The sequence below is a fragment of the Vigna unguiculata genome, chromosome 11, assembly GCF_037176805.1.
Source record: "Vigna unguiculata cultivar grain cowpea cultivar isolate G323 ecotype 2 chromosome 11, ASM3717680v1, whole genome shotgun sequence".
Classification (NCBI taxonomy): Eukaryota; Viridiplantae; Streptophyta; class Magnoliopsida; order Fabales; family Fabaceae; genus Vigna; species Vigna unguiculata.
Window position 1 is genome coordinate 27,029,739 of NC_140802.1, and position 14,898 is coordinate 27,044,636.

Genomic DNA, 14,898 nt, shown 5'->3' on the forward strand with positions numbered 1-14,898 from the left:
AAAGTCCTCACAACAATGATGTAGAAAATTCTAATTGTGAAGCTCTAAACCTAATGGAAAAAAGGTTTTCAAAGCTCCTTAAATATAAGAAGAGATCTAACCATAAATATTTTGTTTCAAAGAAACCTTATAAGAAGAAGGAAAAAGGAGCAACTCCTACATGCTTTGAATGTGGAAAACAAGGTCATATCAAGCCAGATTGTCTTGTGTTCGAATTGAAACAAAGTTGGTAGAAAAGAGAGAAGCTAACAAATACAACAAGAAAAAGGCATATATAGCATGGGAGGATATTGCTTCAAGTAGTATCAATGAGTCTAGTGAAAGCATAGAAGAAGAAATAAACTTTTGTTTGATGGCAAATCATGAATCATCCAACAAAAGCGACAATTAATGGATGCATTTAACGAACTGCATGAAGAAGCCAAAATTCTACAATGTTCAAATAATAGGTTTAAGGGAGGAAAAAGGTGGTGAGAAAATAGATTGAAGCAACTAGAAGAAGAAAATGAGAACCTTAAAACTTATCGAGAAGAACTAGAGATTATCTATAAAAATTCTGCTACCAAATGTGAAAATATTGTGCCTAATTGTAATAATTGTTAAAAGAAGTTGGAAATGATTAAATATCTAATTAAAAATCTTACTAAGTTGACATTAGGTGGACCAAATCTAGATGTTATTCTAAGTTCTCAAAGAAGTTTTATTAATAGCGAAGGAAATGCTCAAAGAAATGTTCTTAGTAGTGTTCTTGTTTCATTATAGACGAGTCTTGCTCACCAGCACCATAAACAATGAGAGAACGATGTACAAAGGACAACACTAAGGCATGACGGCGAGAGTAGCACCAAGGCTTCACAACAACAACAACACTAGGGCACGACAACGACAAAAAATAGGCAATGTAAGAGCGAGACGAGAGGAGAGAACTCTAAAGTGCATGAGTCTAGAGTAAGTGTTGCATGAATAAGGACAGAGAAAATTTTAAGATATTATGCTAGTTATAGGGTCCAACCAGTATAGTATCTATTTTTAAAATTAAAAATAATATCAGGAAGTTGTATTTTATAACAAAATTGTCATCACACAAATTTTGTATGTTAGTTCTAGGTGTAACCGGCATATAAACTCTTTTACTTTATTACAAAATTGTGAACACTCCATTTTTTTTGTCAGTTATAATTAGAACCAACAAACAAAATCTTCTATTATATTACAAAATTGTCATCGTGTCAATTTCCTATGTTGATTATAGTGATAACTAACATAAAAAGTCTCACTATAAGAAATTACTTCATTAGAGTCCAAATAAAACCCATCCAAAACGAAAAAATGGAAGCTAATGTGTATGTTGTGCATCCGCTTCCAACCCATCCAATACACCACAAAGCTATCCATTTTTTTGAGTGGGCTGTCAAAGGGGAAGCTAAAGAGAGACAACTTAACCCACTCAAGATGTGACTCTTTTATTTTTTAAAAAGTATTTCTAGTAGCATGGGTCTGGCCCTCACTTTTAATTAAATATTTAAATACAAAAGCAGTAGTGTTACTTTTTAAAAATAATTTATTATAATTTTTTTTGAAACAATTTATTATTTTATTTTTTAAAAATAATTTAGTATGTTATTTTTTTAAATAAGTTATTTGGGGAGCATCGTTAAACATCTCATTTGTTTATATTATTAAATTAATATGACTAACATTTATATTATTTATTTTGAATTTAATAAGAATAAATGCTAATTATGCTTTGTTCCTTTTATCTTATAATGGCTTGTAATCTTTATGGCACTTATAATGAGAAGAATAAGTACACCAAAATGCAAACCTTCTAGACAGGCATGTACCCATCCATACCAAGTTCTCTCAATTGAGTTTGTCAATGACTAACATCATGCTTTTGTGTCAACTTGTTTCATCATTATTTTTCAAACTTAAACCACTTCCAATTTGCATAAATTGCATAAACCACTTCCATTTATTTGCAACTGCTGAACCAAATGTCTCTCCAAAGGCGTCAACTACCCGGTTAGATATGAAGCAAAATTAAAAGCCAGAAAAGCATTGAATCATTTTATGCTAGATAAAGTTGAAAATGGAATGTGTAAACATAGAAATGAAGCAAAAATCTTTGGGTAGAATTATAAAATAAAGCGAAACAAAGTGTTCTTAGTTGCGAAAACCTGCTTTAATCATAACAATAAACTTGACAAAAACATAACGCAAATAACACATATAACAAAGAATACTACTTTCATCACCTCCACTCACATTGGTCAATAACCTAACAAAAACCTTTTTTATCCACAATAACCGTAACACAAACCACTAAAAATTAATACTTGATAATCAATTGGCTTAAAACACATGAAACCTTACCTTACGCTTTAAGGACAGCCAAGTAGCCTTTACCATCAATGCCAAATCACTCCTTCTCCACATCTAGAAAATGACGAAGTCCAACCCAAATGCATAACCCTTCAATACAAAGTAGTCTTATTAAACACTAATGATTTTAAACGCAATCATTATAGATTAGATTAGAAATATTTACCTTATTTGTGCTATTGTTACCTTAGATCTCAACAGTAGCAACGAGCTGTTAGAAAAATGATTACTCAAATAATACTATTAATAATAAAAATATAAAATGATATAATAATAATGATTAAATCAATAATAATAATAATAATATGACATATATATATATATATATATATATATAAAGAAAGGAATATTAATCATACACCAACAATTATAATAACAATAATAAATAAAAAATAAACAAGGAAAGGAGTAGAAATATCCTAGGTTGAGGCACGCATAGTGCCATCCTTAGAGAGAAAACGCCCCTACTGCACAGGGCTAAACAAATACACAATCATATGTGTTTCAAATCATATGTGTTTCTCTCCCAAGATACAACAATCCGTTAGATCGATCGAGTGCAGTGAAGGATCTCCGAACCTTATGAACACCACTATTTTAAGAGATAATATAGAGAAGAAAAGAAGAACACTTTTTTATGTAGGATTATCTTGTTCCTTTTAGAATATTATAGAATATGGTGATGATTTATTAAGAAAACTAAGGAAATCCCCACTGGACATTAAGATAGCAAGTTATCTAGATGTGAAGGTTCCTTTCCAAGATTTTAGAGAAGAGAAGAATGGATTGATTCAAAACAAATAAGAGTGGACAACACATAAAAAGAGTAAAACCCAAGTCACACACACTAAGAAAGAAGAAAGCATAAAATGGAAAGGAAAGAAATGATAAAAGTGTGAGAAGAACGTTACTACAAGGCTAGGCTAGAAGAAGTCATGGCAACCTTAAAGATGAGTGGATGTGTGTCGCCACTTGAATCAAGATTCAAGATAAGGCTTAAAAGAACTCGACTCCCTAGGGAGGAAGACTTTCACAATGGTTGATACACAAAGGTGTTTAATTTCTCCAAAATATTCAACCCTTGTACAAGTGTTAGAGGTCCCCTTAAATAGAAGTGTCTAGGGGCCTCTTAGCAAAAACAAATAAGTTAAAAAGGATTATAATGCAAATAACAAAACTTAGAGTTTAGAAAGTAGGTCAACAAAGGAGCACATGGACACATTCTAGAAGCCTTCTTGGCCAAGGCAAGGTGGATGCTCTTTCTAGATGTTTCTAGACTTCTTGGAGGCCAAGGCATGTGGCCATCCTTTCTAGATGTTTCTAGAAAGCTTTACTCCTTCTCTTTCCTCCACATGTGCTCTCCAAAAGCCATCTAAATGGACCACTTGTCCTTCCTTGTCCCACCTCTTAATGAACCTACAAACACAAGTTAATTTTGAATTAGCATGTTGGCTTTAGGTTAAGCTAATCCTTTGAGTCAACAAGTCAACCCAAAGTCAAGGTCAACAAGTCAACTTAAAAATAGTCAACCAAGCCAACTTAATGGAATTTTAAACTAAAAAAAGCAAAGGAAGGGATCAAGGAACTCCCTTTCTTCTAAGCATGTGCCATGGGCCATCATCCTTGGTAAGGATAAATCCTTTATCATTCTCCTCTTGTTGGAGAGAATTTGACCTCAAATTCTTGAAGTCTTTGTTGATGGCTTAACTTGAGTTGATGAGAACTTTCTTCATCTTTAATGATTCCATCCCTACTCTTGGAGATGCTCTCTTTCTTTTTAATGCCACTCTCCATTTCTTGCTTGTGTTTTTGTTCATCTCTTTTTGTTTGGGAAGAGAATGAAGAGTGGTGTTGCACCTCTTGCTTTGAATAGCTCTTTTTGTAAGCAAGTAACTCCTTGGTTAAAGCTTGCCCTTTTTCTTTTTCTTTTTCATCTTTTATTTTATTTTTGTCCTCATTTTCTTGTGGAGGTGGTAGAGGTAGGATTGTGAACTTCTTTCCTAGGGAGGAGAAAACATAGGTGTTTGCATGGACATCATAAACAAATTTTCTATCAAATTGTCATGGCCTACCTAGCAAAATATGGTTGGCTTCCATAGGCACAATGTCCCATAATACCTCATCCTTAAAATTGCCAATTGAAAAGTTAATGAGGACTTGCTTAGTTACTTTTATTTTTTCTTCCTTAAGCCATGATAGCTTGTAGGGTTTGGCATGAGGAATGGTTTTAAGGCCAAACTTGTCCACCACCCTTGGGCTAGCCATATTTACACAACTTACACTATCTTTGATGAAGGCACATATCTTGTCATTGATAAGGCACCCCCCATGGAAGAGGTTTTGTCTTTGAGAAGGATCAAGTTCTTTGGAACTTGCCCTAGTTGGCACCTTACCATTAAAAACCCACTCTCAAGGTGTTTAGTCCTTTCAATAGAAGAAGAAGTATGGGAAGAGGTACTTTTAGGGAAAGGGGAACAAACATGTTCACTTTCATCATCACTCTACTTTAAGATCACTATCTCTTGATTGGGCAATTCAAAGCAATGTGTTTATACCCCAAACATTTAAAACATTTAATGGTGAGTGTGACCACTTGGTGACTTATTTTTACTTGGTGGTGCTTGGTGAGACTTAGAAGGAGATTTATCATGTTTCTCTTTAGCTTTTCCCTTCCATGAGTGACTATAGTAGTGGTTGGGTGAGTAACTCTTCCTTGCCCTATTCTTGCTTTTCAAATGAGTTTCAATCGTAAGGGCAAGTGTGAAAATATTTTGAAGAGTAGAGTACTCATACAACTCTACTTGGTTTTGTATGTCTCTCCTAATACCATTCATAAAACTTTTCATTTTTTCTTTGTTAGTTTCTTTTATTCCAACCCTAAACATTTGAGACTCTAATTCTTTAAAGTGTTCACTCACACACATAGAACCTTGGTGAAGCCTTTAGAGTTTCAAAAGAATTTCCTTCCTATAGAAGGGAGGAACAAATCTAGCGTGCATAAGAGTTTTAATGTCCATCCAAGAAGTCGCGGGTGGCCCTTGGTCATAATTTTTACAAACTTTATGCCACCAAGTTTTGGCACACTCCAAAAATCCTAACACTACTAGATCAACTTGTGCTTGATCCTTTACATGATTTTCATTGAAAATTTGTTCCACTTAAGCTTCCCAATCAAGGTAGATTTTGGGATCACATCCACCATAGAACATAGGAATCTTTGGATTTTCCTTCTTTTGTGATGGTTGGCGCCTATAATGCTCTATTTTCCTAACCTCTATTTGTTGTTGGATTTGTTGCAATTGTTGTTGCATTTGCATTTGAATGTGTGCTTGGAGGACTCTTTCATGATGAGCTCTATCTTCTCTTCTATTTAGCTCCATTTGTTGCAAGATTTTACCAAGGTCTCCCAATGCAACTTGAGTGGTCACGGGAGTCACCATCTCACTTTCTTACCACAAAACTCAAAATCTGAGAAAAGAAGAAGATATTAGTGACAATTGGTAACCAAACCCGACACTAAGTACGGTCCAAAGAATTTCACACAAGTGTTTAGATCACTCTCCCCCAAAGCAACAAGGCAAGGCTACACTCAAATCCACCAAAAGGAATGAAAATACTTTTAAAGTTTTTGAAACCTTCTCAAACACAAACTCAAGTGGGTTGGCCACCAAACATAAATGAGAACAAAGGAAGAAAACCACTAATATAAAACAAAGATTACTTAAGGACAAGAAAGAAAAGCACAAAGCCAAGGAAGTTAAACTCTAATGAAAGGAAATTATGTGACAAAAATTTTATCAAAACAAACAAGAAAAGCACATTTAAAGACTCTATGGAAAGTACTTGAACATGCCACACCAAGTCTTAAATCATGCATACACTAAGAAAGATAATAGCCAAGTTAAAAATGGAACTAATTAGCCAATATCACCCATAATTTTTGATGAAGGATTATCTTGTTTTCTTTTAAGGTTATTGAATATGGTGTGAGTTGATTAAGAAAGCTAAGTGAAATCCCCACTGGACATTAAGATAGCAAGCTATCTAGATGTGAAGGTTCCTTTCACAAAGCTCAAGAGAAAAAGATGATGGATTGATTCAAAACAAAAAGGAAATGGAAAAAACATAAACCATAGAAAACCAAGAACAATTAAAGGAAGAAGAAAACATAAAATGGAAAGAAAAGGAATGGTAAAAATGTGAGAAGCACGCCACTACAAGGCTAGGCTAGAAGCCATGGCAACCTTGAAGATGAGTGGATGTGTGCCACCACTTGCTGTGCAAGATAAGGCTTAAAAGTATTCACTCGCTAGGGAGGAAACTCTCACAAATGGTTGAGACACAAGAGTGTTTTTTCTTCAAAATGTTCAACCCTTTTACATGTTTAGAAGCACCCCTTATATAGAAGAGTTTAGGGGCCTCTAAGCAAATAAAAGATACCTAAGGATGTCTCTACAAAAACCTAACCCTAGCTTCTAGAAACTAGGTCAAATAAGGTTTCAAAAATGAGAGACAAAAGAGCCAACTATGGTGTGTGCAAGGCTAATTTCGTTCTAGCACAAAAGGAGACAAAGAATGTGTCTCATATGTCTCCAAAAAGTGGCCAAAGTGTGCTAAATTCAAAGGAGACCAAAGGTACATAGGTACACTTGCTTTATGCCTTTTTCTTTATGCTTTATGCCTTTGCTTTACTCTCTCCTCCACATCATTTATGCTCCCCAATCACCATGTGCCACCTAGCATTGCTTTCTTACTCCTAATTAACCTACAAAGTAAATAAACATAGATTAGCATGTTGGCTTAAGTCAAGTCAACTATAGTCAACAAGTCAAACCTAGTCAAAGGTCAACAAGTCAACTAAAGTTGATTCAACTAAGTCAACTTAGGGAATCAAAAATAACAAACACAAATGAAAGGGATGAAGGATTAGTGAACTTCTTTTCTAAACATGCTTAGTCTTCTTAAGCATGTGCCTCCATCCTTGGTTGGGGTTAATCCTTCATCATCCTCCCCTTCTTGGAGAGAATTTGACCACAAATTCTTTAAGCCTTTGTGGATGGAACTTGACTTGATTTGGGGGAGGATTTACGTCTCCCTTTTAAGAGCTTTTGTTCCATCCTTTCTAAGGGTATGACCCCTAGCTTTGGTTAGGCCATCTTTATTTTCTAGACTACTCTTCCTCTCTTGCTTATGCTTTGGGCCTTCCTTTTTGGCTTGGGAAGAGAAGGACGAGTGATGCACATCTTGCTTTGGAAGAATTTTTTTGTAGGCAAGTAACACCTTGGTGAAAGCTTGCTCCTTTTCTTTTTCTTCTTTATCATTTCTTATTATATTTCTATCCTTATTAACTTCTTGAGGTGATAGAGGTAGTAAAGTTGTCTTTTTCCCATTTTTGAAGAAAATGTATTGGTTGGTATGGCCATCATGTAAAGTTTGTTTATCAAATTGCCATGGCCTACCTAGTAAGATATGTGTGACTTCCATGGGAACAACATCACATAGCACCTCATCTTTGTAGCTTCCTATAGAAAAGTTAATTAGGACTTGTTTATTGACATCTATTTCTCCCTCTTTACTTATCCAAGCAAGCTTGTAGGGCTTAGCATGAGGAATGGTCTCTAAGCTAAGCTTTTCCACCAACCTTGTGCTAGCTACATTGGTACTACTTCCTCCATGAATAATTAGAGAGCAAACCCATTTGTTAATTTTGCATCTAGATTGAAAAATGTTTTCTCTTTGAGTTGGCTCAAGCTCACTTTGATCTTGACCTATCATGCGCCTTAATAATATAGGGTCTTTCTCAAAAATTTTAGTTTTACTAGAGGAAGAAGGTTCTTTTGAAAGCAATGTGATTATAACCCAAACATTTAAAACATTTAATAGAACTTGATCTTGGAGAAGTGGAATGGTGAATGTGATCACTTGGTGACTTACTTTTACTTGGTGATTCTTGATGAGAGTTAGAAGGGAACTTATCATGTTTCTTTTTATCCTTTCCCTTCCATGAGTGACTAAAGTAGTGGTTGGGTGAATAACTCTTCTTTGTCCTTCTTTTTCTTTTCAATTGAATTTCAATCCCAAAGGCAAGTGTGAAAACATTTTCAAGAGTGGAGTACTCATACAACTCTACTTGGTCTTTTATGTCTCCCCTAAGACCACTCACAAATCTTTTTATTTTCTCTTTGTTAGTTTCTTTTATTTCAACCTACGCATTTGAGACTCTAATTCTTTAAAGTATTCACTCACACTCAAAGGACCTTGGTGAAGCCTTTGGAGCTTCATAATAAGTTCCTTCCTATAGGAGGGAGGAACAAATCTAGCGCGCATAAGAGTTTTAATGTCCATCCAAGAAGCCGCAGGTGGCCCTTGGTCATAATTCTTACAAACTTTATGCCACCAAGTATTGGCATACTCCAAAAATCCTAAAACTACTAGATCAACTTGTGTTTGATCCTTTACATGATTTTCATTGAAAATTTGATCAACTTTAGCTTCCCAATCAAGGAAGACTTTGGGATCACTTCCTCCATAGAACTTAGGAATCTTTGCTTCTCTTGTGATGGGTTGCGCCTAGAATGCCCTCTTTTCCTAGCCTCTCTTTCTTGCTCTTTAGCTTCAAGCCTTTGAATGTGCTCCTGGATTCTTAGGTCACTTTGCTCCTTGTCTTTTCTTAATTGTTCAAAGGCCTCCTTCATAGACAACTCCAAATCCCGAAGCAATCTCATCAATGTATTGTTTTTGTTTGGTGTAGGTGCATTTGATGAACTTGCCATGATTCCTACAACAAAAACACTCAAATTCGAGACAAAATAAATGGATTAGAGGTTAGACAACATGAAAACCGAGACCAAATCCAACCCAAAATGTAACCCAAGTGTTTAGATCACTCTCCCAAAGTAACAAGGCAAGGTTAGCACTCAAAATCCACCAAAGGAGTGAAGCAAACACTTTTAAAAACTTGTTCAAAACCTTTCAAATGCAAGACAAGTGATTCGGCCACAACATCCCAAGAGTTTCAAGAAAAGAAAACTACTAAGACAAAACAAAGAACACCTAGTGACAAGCAAGAAAAGCACAAAAACAAGGAAAGCTAAACTCTAAAGAAGAAAAGTTTGAGACAAAACTTTTAACAAGACTAAAACAAGAAAAACACATTTTAAAGACTCTATGGAAAGCACTTCACAAGCATCTTCAAGTCTTAAATCATGCATACACCAAGAAAGATCATAACCAAGTTAAAGCATGGAACTAATTAGCCAATATCACCCAATTCTCAAGTATGAAAACTAGTAGCATAACACCTAGTGGAAAGCACACTTTTAGTTCACCAAGGAGCAAGGTTGCTCTCGGTTTTTAGACAAAAATTGGTGCAAAATTTTCTTCTTTCACAACTAGTTTCATAAAATGGTGAGAAAGAGTTTTAAGTGGCTTGGACACTTAGTTCCTCAAGTTTTAGGCCAAAATCAATTTCATGGAGCATACATCAAGAAAGACATAAAGTGAAAGCAAGATTCAAATACTTGGAAAAACAAGAATAAGAAAACTTCAAGTTAACATATGACATATGACTCAAGCAAAAGTTAGGCACATTTAAAGACTCAACATGACATACACAAAGACACAAACATGTAGCTATCATGCACTTAAACTCATGAATTTGAGGCTCAAACACTAAGCATCCAAAGACATGTTATCCAACCACATTTAGGAGTAAGAAGAGTAACAAAAACAGTAGCCAAAACTACCCAACATAACCTGAAAAACGTTGATTCGCGGTGATCTCGGCAGCTCTGACCTTTGCTCACTATTTCAATCATAACTCTCTCCACAAAACTCCAAATGCATTGGTTCTTTTTTTGTTAGAAACTAGACTAACAGAGCTTTCTTTTGACATCAAGAACGGAATTTTTGGATCACTGAGCAGGTGCAGTTTAATCTTTTAAAATCGTGAACAGTTTCTGCTAACATTGTTTTTGTGTGCAATGGAAGTGGATAACTACACAAGACAAGGTTAGAACATGAAAACACCATATTCAAGGACAACCAAAGCTCTAGATACCAAATGATGAAGGATTATCTTGTTTTCTTTTAAGGTTATTGAATATGGTGTGAGTTGATTAAGAAAGCTAAGTGAAATCCCCACTGGACATTAAGATAGCAAGCTATCTAGATGTGAAGGTTCCTTTCACAAAGCTCAAGAGAAAAAGATGATGGATTGATTCAAAACAAAAAGGAAATGGAAAAAACATAAACCATAGAAAACCAAGAACAATTAAAGGAAGAAGAAAACATAAAATGGAAAGAAAAGGAATGGTAAAAATGTGAGAAGCACGCCACTACAAGGCTAGGCTAGAAGTCATGGCAACCTTGAAGATGAGTGGATGTGTGCCGCCACTTGCTATGCAAGATAAGGCTTAGAAGTATTCACTCCCAAGGGAGGTAACTCTCACAAATGGTTGAGACACAAGAGTGTTTTTACTTCAAAATGTTCAACCCTTTTACATGTTAAGGAGCACCCGTTATATAGAAGAGTTTAGGGGCCTCTAAGCAAATAAAAGATACCTAAGGATGTCTTTACAAAAACCTAACCCTAGCTTCTAGAAACTAGGTCAAATAAGGTTTCAAAAATGAGAGACAAAAGAGCCAACTATGGTGTGTGCAAGGCTAATTTCGTTCTAGCACAAAAGGAGACAAAGAATGTGTCTCATATGTCTCCAAAAAGTGGCCAAAGTGTGCTAAATTCAAAGGAGACCAAAGGTACATAGGTACACTTGTTTTATGCCTTTTTCTTTATGCTTTATGCCTTTGCTTTACTCTCTCCTCCACATCATTTATGCTCCCCAATCACCATGCGCCACCTAGCATTGCTTTCTTACTCTTAATTAACCTATAAAGCAAATAAACATAGATTAGCATGTTGGCTTAAGTCAAGTCAACTATAGTCAACAAGTCAAACCTAGTCAAAGGTCAACAAGTCAACTAAAGTTGATTCAACTAAGTCAACTTAGGGAATAAAAAATAACAAACACAAATGAAAGGGATGAAGGATTAGTGAACTTCCTTTCTAAACATGCTTAGTCTTCTTAAGCATGTGTCTCCATCCTTGGTTGGGGTTAATCCTTCATCAATTTTAATATGAAACTAGTAGCATAACACCTAATCAAAATTGCACTTGGGTTCACCAAAGAGCAAGTTTGCCCTTGGCAAATGAGTAAAAAGGTGTTAAGATTTTTCTTCTTTCACAAGTTTCATAAGATAGAAAGACAATGTTTTTAGGTGGCTTGGACACTTAGTTCCTCAAATTTTAGACGAAAATCAATTTCAAGGAGCATACATCAAGCAAGACATAAAGTGAATGCAATATTCAAATACTTGGAATAACAAGAACAAGAAAACTTCAAGCTAACATATGACATATGACTCAAGCAAAAGTTAAGCACATTTAAAGACTCAACAAGACATACACAAAGACACAAATATGTAGCTATCATGCATTTAAACTCATGGAGTTGAAGCCCCTTGACTAAGCATCCAAAGACATGTTATCTAACCACATTTAGGAGCAAAAGAGTCACAAAACCGAAGCCAAAATTGCCACAACATAACCTGAAAACGTTGTTTTTCGTATTCTCGGGAGCTTTGACCTTTGCTCACTCATTTCATCATACCTCTTTCCACATACCTCCAAATGCATTCATTCTTTTTCTTGTTGGAAATTGGACTCACATGGCTTTCTTTTGATATAAAGAACGTTAATTTTGGACCACTGAGATAGCTGCAGTATTTTTTTCAAAAACGCACACATTACTGCCAACACTGTTTTTATGTGGACCATTCAAAGATAGCTACACAAGACAAGGTTAGAACATGAAAAACACCATATTCAAGGACAACCAAAGCTCTGATACCTAATGATGTAGGATTATCTTGTTCCTTTTAGAATATTATTGAATATGGTGATGATTGATTTAAGAAAACTAAGGAAATCTCCATTGGACATTAAGATGGCAAGTTATCTAGATGTGAAGGTTCCTTTCCAAGGTTCTAGAAAAGAGAAGAATTGATTGATTCAAATCGAATAAGAATAGACAACACATAAAAAGAGTAAAACCCAAGTCACACACACAAAGAAAGAAGAAAACATAAAATGGAAAGGAAATGAATGATAAAAATGTGAGAAGCACGCCACTACAAGACTAGGCTAGAAGAAGTCATGGCAACCTTGAAGATGAGTGGATGTGTGCCACCACTTGAATCAAGATTCAAGATAAGGCTTAAAATTTGTATAGAATTCAATTCTCAACATAATTGAATGATTCTTGTTGGAGAATTTATGTCTATGACTTAGCTTTTCGAAGCAACAATCAGCTTAAAATTTGGTGCACTGAGTCACTCGTGACATTTCTCAAACAGAAGGTGTGCAGTGGAAAAAAGTTGAAAATAGAAGCAAAAGCAGAATGAAAGGGGAAGATGTTCAATAGACAAATCAATTTGATTTGGAGCTTGATTATGATCTAGAATCAAGCATAGAGGAAGATGAACATCTTAGGACACTCTAAGGCATAAACCAATCGGTGAAATGGCATTAAAACAGTGAGGAAAGCTGACTCAAACAACCATACGCATAGCATGAAGCTTCATTGCGTTTTGGAGTGGAGTTTGGCACGGTTTCACTCAAGCAAGTGCAGAAAATTATTGTAAACGGTGGAAAATTGAAGAAACATGTAAAAGAATACATGAACAAGACATAGAACACAACTTGAACGGTGGAAATTGAAAAGAAAAAAAAATCATCGAATAAAAATTACAAGAAACACAATGGAAGCAATAAAATGGTGCTGAAATATAAAGGAAAGCTAGTAAATGATATGAACCATAGCAAGCAAGGAAATCTACAAATAGAGTGTAGAACACTCTTGTAGTCTCATAGTTGTATGGAATCAATGGAGAAACACAATATAATAGACATTGAACGATAAATGTGAAAGAAAAACAAAAAAAAGAAGAAGAAGATGATGAGAACAAGACGGAAAATGAAGGAAACACAAGACTAGGAAAGAACCTTACCAAACATTGAGAGACCATGGTTTGCTGGCTCTTGATACCATGAGATGTAGGAAGAAGTGTTAACTTCCACTTAGTCCACCTTGGCTCTTTTGATAGCTCATGGCCAAATCTCCTATTGGGCTTAGTCAAGCACAATTTTATCAATTGAACTACTCATTGTTTGACTTATTATTCTAGAAAGCAAAGCCTAAACAATGGGCCAATATTATTGCTATTCTATTGCTCTTTGAGACACCTCTTCAAATCTTCACATCTTCTTTGGCCCATGTGAAGAGTATAAGAAGCCCATGTGAGTTTGGGCCATCTTGAATGAAGCCCAATTGGATCTTTTTTAGCATGCCCCTTGTTATTGGGCCTCTTGATGGGCTTGGGCTTGAAGGTGCATGTGGGCCATGTATTGGCCTTGAGCATGATTTGGGCCTAGGCGTTGCCCAAGCTATAAGTCTTGTTGGGATCACATCACAATGGTTGATACATGCGACTTGTCCTTCCAAGCGCTCTCCACCAACTTAAGTAGTTCTTTAATGACATCTTGCCTTGAGCTATTATATTGCTTCATATAGCAATCAAGGCTTGAGACAACGTGTCCTCTTTCATGTTCAAACTACATATATGTCACATAACAAATTTAACATGAATCCAAATAACCAAATACAAAAGAAGTACGACTAATTTTTTACAAAGTTATATGAGTTTGTGTTTCAGAAGGTTTCAAAAACTTTAAAAAGTATTCCACTCCACTCCCTACCTTATGAACACCATTGTTTTCAGAGATAATATAGAGAAGAAAGAAAAACAATTTTTGAGAAAAATCTAGTGTTGTTTGTGTCTATTGTTGTTGTTTTTTTCCCCATGCACCTAGGTGGTATTTATAGGTAGAAAAGGGAGACAAAAGAGTAAATTGTAATAAGAATATAGTCGTTAGCCATAAAAAACATTAACCCATAAATTAAAGGTCTATAAACACATGAGTAACAGTAAGTTTTTTTTTTTATATTTTAATTATTTATTTTTTAAATTATATTAAAATATTTCTAACACGAGCATGAAGGATGGACACAAGACTTCAGAAAGTGAAAGTGAAATAGAGGTTGAAAGCGCGATTAAGAAAAATGGAGGATGGAAGAAAAAAAGGGAGGATGGAAGCACGAGTCCAAATCGAAGATGAAAAAGCAAAGAGGGATATGAAAGAGCAATTTTATTGCCAATGAAGTTGGAAGGGTGAATTTTGTGCTTCGAATAAAGGAAGGGGAAAAGAGAAAATAAAAGAGAGAACTTTACGAATTTACTTTAAAATTGTTTTATAAAATGGAATGTCATTTTTTCATAAAATATCACTTAATATTTTAAATTTTAAAATCTTTTAATTAATTATCAACTATGTGGGGCTTTAATTCAAATTGATTTAATATTATTTTAATATCCACCTAATATTTATATTTTTTT